Source organism: Capsicum annuum, unplaced genomic scaffold (assembly GCF_002878395.1).
Source record: "Capsicum annuum cultivar UCD-10X-F1 unplaced genomic scaffold, UCD10Xv1.1 ctg76865, whole genome shotgun sequence".
Lineage (NCBI taxonomy): Eukaryota > Viridiplantae > Streptophyta > Magnoliopsida > Solanales > Solanaceae > Capsicum > Capsicum annuum.
The window spans coordinates 99,116-105,380 of NW_025887206.1; positions in this window are offsets into that span (position 1 = coordinate 99,116).

Here is a 6,265-nt window from a genome sequence, read left to right on the forward strand (position 1 = left end):
GAGGATGATGAGTATGAACCACCTCTGACGTGGTCTATGCAAAAACAAAGGGGAAGCAAAGGTAAAGAAAAAGTGGTTGATACTGGTGTAAAGTTTTCTAGATTATATTCTACTAGGGGATCTGAAAAAAAGTTGTTGGTAGATGCTATGAAGGCTAACAAGTCTTTTACTACTAAGTGAAGAAGAATAAATAGACCTGCTATAGTGGAGAAGAAGAATATTGAAGTTGTAGAGGTTGGAGAGAGTGAGGGCATTAATCCTGATGTTACTTCCATAATTGAGAAAAGAAGAAAAGAAATTCATATTATAGGAAAGATCTAGTCCTATAGTTCAAAGTCTAGTAGCCCTATTGGGATGAAATAGAAACACATTTCTGTTAGGAAGAAGAAAGTCTCTAAGGGACCTAGTCCCAAGAAGAGAAAAGATGTTGAAGAAGAATTAAGTAGTGGTTCTAAAGGAATAAGAAAGGAGGAAGAAAAGAAAAATTGGTTTAGTGAATAAAGGAATGAAATTTTGAAAACTCAAAAAGTATTCTGGTATAATTTTTGACACCACTATTTATGAGAAACTGGTATGGTAGATCTGGTAGAGTATGTAATGCACCAAAGATAGCTATACTTTCTTGAGGATCCAGCTCCCATGGGCTTTAAGAAAGAAATAACAAATTTTATTACACTGTGGATTTCTTAGAGAATGGACTAATCTTAATTGCCCAAGTCCTAGAAAAGGAAATAAAACTAGATGAAGAATCTCTTGGGAAAATCCTGGATGTGCTTATTATGGGTGTGAGAACTATTGTAAAATAACATGCCTCAACCGAGCTCATGATTGATGTCTTAAAAGTGGGAGGGATATCAATAACTAGTATAAGGAAAAAGTTTCTCATAAGTGAATTCAAGTTGGTGTTTAAATTTGTAAATAAAGTCATATTGCCCAGGTTAGAGCAAATCACTATTGTTTCTATTGTTGATCTGTTCTTGATAAAGTGTCTGAGCAAATTTGAGCTGATAAGTTTAGAACCCATAAATAGGGTGATTCATGAGAAATCAGGAAGACATGGGATGCCTTATGGGTACTTCTTAAAAAAGATATTTGTTCACTTTAGATTGTTTGGGACTATAGGGACTCCTAGAGTCATATTGCCCAGGTTAGAGCAAATCACTATTGTTTCTATTGTTGATCTGTTCTTGATAAAGTGTCTGAGCAAATTTGAGCTGATAAGTTTAGAACCCATAAATAGGGTGATTCATGAGAAATCAGGAAGACATGGGATGCCTTATGGGTACTTCTTAAAAAAGATATTTGTTCACTTTAGATTGTTTGGGACTATAGGGACTCCTAGAACATTCAAACAAAGGACTAGCCTGCCAACACTAGTGGAAACTGAATGCATAGAAGGAAAAATAGGAATTGTGCCCCAAGTGTCAGAGCTATTGGATACTCAAGAAAACTTTAGCAAGGAAATGGAGGAGATGAGGATTAAGTTAGTTGCTAACAATGCTGAGATAGTGCACTTAACAATACAAAATCAAAAGTTATCCTCAGAGAGACCATGCGTTGTTGAGGATCTTATAGCTAAAAATGCAGAACTCCAGACTAAAGTTACAATACTCACTACATAGGTTTAAGGGTTGAATAAAGAAGTTAATGACCTCAATAAGAAACTACTGAATGCTCATGCTGCAGAGCGTGGCAGAATGGAGTTGAAGCTCAAATCCTTCTCCCCTAATCCTTCCTCTACCTAAGTCCTATCAACTTTGTTCCTTTATTATCCATGTGTCAGTTTTCTGTTCTTTTTTTGATACGGCCTTTTAAGAAAGTTGTTTTATGTTTTTTTTTGGTATAATGTATTAATGGTTATCCTATCTAATATGAATGAATCCTTGTTTGCATGTTTCATTTGTATTTTCTTTACTTTAAAAGTTTTTATTCTTTTTAGTATTGCCCAGTAGCCATGAGTTAACTAACTTGTGCTTTTTTACTCGTAGTTTACTATTATCACTTTTTAATAATGCCAAAAAAGGGAATACTATTAAATTTATATGGTAAGGACTAGGTACTAGGTGTTGGTGTTGAACTATAGATGTAGCCATATATGTTAAATATTGGTGAAACATGATGGCATATTGACAAGGGGAAGAAAGTTGGTGAGGTAATAAAGGTGAATGGTGATAGGGGGAAGCATGGTGCGTAGTGATAAGGGGAACATTTATTAACAGTAGTGGTGATCACTCTGATTGAATGAGATGAATGAAATTTGATTCTCAAAAATTTGTGGTTTGTTTGTCATTATCAAAAAGGGAGAAAATTTATATATCTTGTTTTGAAGATGATCAATTGATAATAAGGGACTAGGTCCCTGGGTCTTCATGAAAACATACAGTTGTCACTGTCATGTGTAGTTTTATCTGCTTATGTAACAAACTATGTAGCTGAGTTGTGTACCAGTCAGGACGTCTAGACCAATTAAAATTCTACCCTAATCATTATCTAGCTATAAATATAAAAGAATGCTCCCCAATTCAACAGTTTTTGCAATTTGTCTATTTAAAGAGAAAATTAATAAAAACTCAAATATTGCTCAAGTTCCAAGCTTTTGTGTGCTGTGAGAGTATTTGTTCTTAAGTCAAATCTTGATCTGTAACTTAATTACTCATCTAATAAGAGTAATGTTTTTCTTGTTTCTTAAGAGCACTTAGGTAGAGTTACCTAAGTTGATATTAGTTAGAGTTAATCAAGATTGAGGTGAGATCTTGACAAAGTTGTCAAGGAGAGTTTGTAATAGATTTGTTACAAACTATTGGAGCTTAGAGTTAAGTTCCAATAGAGACTGCATTCATAAGTTTTATTATAGTGGACTGTTAAGTGCTTGTGAGGGCAAGCCGTGGTTTTCCCTACTTGAGCAAGGAGGTTTCCATGTTAAATCATTGTGTTCTTTTATTCCCTGCAATGTTTTTGTTTCCTACTGCTTTACTATTTTATTGCCTATGTCTGACTTTAAGGGGCCTGGTCCCCTATAGTAACCCCCATATTTCAATAGTGTTTGTGCTAGTTTCCTCAACTGCTTCTTTAACTGTTTTTGCATAATATTTTGATTTTTGATTTTAGAATCCATTTTCTCTTGATTGGCTAGGATCTATTTCAAGGTCTCCTAAATATTACTGGCTTGTGTATTATGTTTCAGCTGATGGAGCTACTGATGTTGATTATTTCCCCAAGAATAATTGGGTTGAGTCTGCCACTTTTGGTTGTCAGCATTACCATAATTTGTCTTTTGTGCATTGCTCACAAAGTTTACAAACTCCAAATTTGCACCACATAAGTCTGCAGAGTGCCATAAAGCTTACATTCACTTGTTCCTGAGTCTGTTGCACATCCAACTTGATGAATTGAGTCATTATCTGATTCTGCATGGGTGATAGTTGGGCGGCTAAGGTTGTGATACTATCAACTTCAATCAATCCGACAACATATTTCACTAAGCTTCTGGACATGTCACCGTACCAATTAGGATTTCTTTGAACAATGTGGTTCAACAAGGTATAAATCTCATCAGATGTTTTCTCCAGTTCTTGACCACCTACAGCTGAATTGATCTGAGGTGGATTTATCCACCTCAATGTTGTTATCCAGGTTGATTTAGCTTAGTTTAGAGGAATTCTCTTGTGATTGATAATAAAATCTATGTATAATTGAAAATATAAGTGTCAAAATACTTAATTATAATTTTTAAGGTGTATTCAAACAAGATTGTCAATAATTTGGTCATTAGAGTTTAGACGAGAAACTAGTGTTACTAGCCTGAGTTATGTGTTATTATGATAAATCTGGATGGATTCTAGTGTGTGTAATGAGTTAATACAAGTATTACTATGTAATTATATGTGTAATAACTTGTTTTTAGTGCTCAAGGTTCAGTTGAAACATGCCAGGAGACAAAACACTAAGTTAAAAATTAGAAGGACAAGGCTAGTACTCTTAGCTTAAGTTACTAGTTCATCGTCTAGGATTGTATGTTGTTTTGAGCTCTAATATGTGGTATTTGATGCTATAGGATTCTTGATGAGTTGATCATAATGATATATATTTGATTTACAATCAGGAAATCAAGTGGAAGCAATAACTGTAATACCCCAGGAAATTTTTCGTTAAAATTTTGTGCGTAAACGTGTTAGATTCTATCTTCTAGAATGAATTATAAATTTTCTGTGAGAAATGTCTTAGATTATGAACCACAATTGCGTAGAGTATCGAATAAGCTTTACAATGACATGTGGATCATCCAAAACGGACACCCAAGCGACGAGTTATGAACATTCCGATCGAACCGTGAATAGTAGTAAATAGTACAACATGCAGGAAAAAGTACTGAGGCCTGGCGTATTTATGCTCCAACTTTAAATGATCATAACTCCTTGTACATAATGATCTGGATAATCTACTATATATCAACGGAAAGCTCTGCGAGTCCTCTTTCTAATGAAATTAATTTCATCTAATTTGAATATCGGAGTAAAACGTTATGGTTGATCTACTTCAGACTATTAAAACAGTCCACCAAAGGACAGATTCGAGAAATTTTTTGATTTTTAGGGGCTTTTTGATTATTCCCCCTCACCCAAAATCTGTCCAAACCCTATATTAAATCCTATTAGAGCATTATATGTTATATTTCATCAAACTCCCTCAAAAAGAAAACCCTAAACTCCTACATCCAACTTCAAGAACCTCCAAAGTTCACCATTAATTCTGCAAATTTATTCAAGATTCAAAGTTCCTAGTTCAAGAACTCCAAGAACCATCATTCAAAGACACGATTAACACCTCAAAAATGAGTATTGATATAAAGTTCATCACTCAAGGTATGTGGGGTTTTTCAACAAGAACTCTCTTTCGTTCTTGTGCCCAAAAGTAATTTTCTTTACAAAGACATGATTTTTATTTGATTTTTATGAATTTGAAGCATGAACCCATATCTTATGATGATTATTATGAAATTTTGATGTTTATTATTTTGAAAGATGAATTTACATGTGTGGTGATATAAAGCATGAATCTTGAACAATATTTATCATAATTTTGATATTTGGGTCGTGAATCCCCATTGGAAATTGTGTTTTATTTTTGTTAAAGTGTGTGTTATAAGCATGTTGATGTTAAATATTTGAGATATTTTGAATGATTTAACCTTTTGGTCTTAATGAAGTTGTTTTGAACTTGAGTGTGAAAGAAATCCACAACATGGTTGATTTTGATAGATGGGAAGCATGATGGCTCCCGATGAATATTTATATATTACTGAAATTATTTTGTTGTGGATTGTCTTTGAAATGATCTAAGCTAAGCCTGGGAGAAATCTTTAGCACCGAGTGGGAGGTATAAATCGACCTTACTTTCTTAGAACTACGTGCCACCATAGGAGTGAGCCTGAGGTTGATTTATATAGTGATCACTAGTTTGTGTAGATTTGATATCGATAGTCCTACTCTGATGGCAAGGATAGGACGACTCTCCCCAACGTGGGTTGTACGTTGGACTCCATGTAGCTCACATGGTTTATGTCGGTTATAGGATCTCCCAGTGTGTGTTTCCTTGTGTCTATGGTGAATGGTGAAGTGATTTGAAAGTGGAATTATGAAAGTTATTCTTTCGAAAGATTTAAATAATATTTACATTATGAGAATTGATATTCTTGATGAACTGAAAGTGATTGACAAATTATATGATGACTCACATGTGTTATTGTACTTATTTCATCCTCTCATGATTATGATGATTTTCTTCGGGCTATGTGAGTCTTTCATACATCCTGCATATTTCTTATAAATATTTATGATGATGATGTTTATAAAACTGCATACACCCCCATATACTCGGTTCCTTTCCATGTTACTAACCCACATCTTCGGATGTGGGCTGCATTTTCTCAGAATATAGGTTCAGGTGCTCAGTTCCAGCTTTGACAGTGATTCTTCGAGCACGCTGTTCTACATCCTCTATTGTGGTGAGTCCTCATGTTCCAAGGAAGTGATTCTGATATTGGTTTCACAGAATTATTTACATTTGATAACTGAGTATGAGTCAGTTGGGGCATGTCTCAATGGCTCACTGGTTTTATTGATTTTCTTGGAGGCTTGTTAGACAAGTATAGATGTTGGCAGTTGACTAATAAGTCATATTTTGTTATCTTTCTAAAATTATTTTATTTTTGGATGATGATTACTCTATAGATATTTGAGGGTTAATTATGGAAACCCCGTTGATT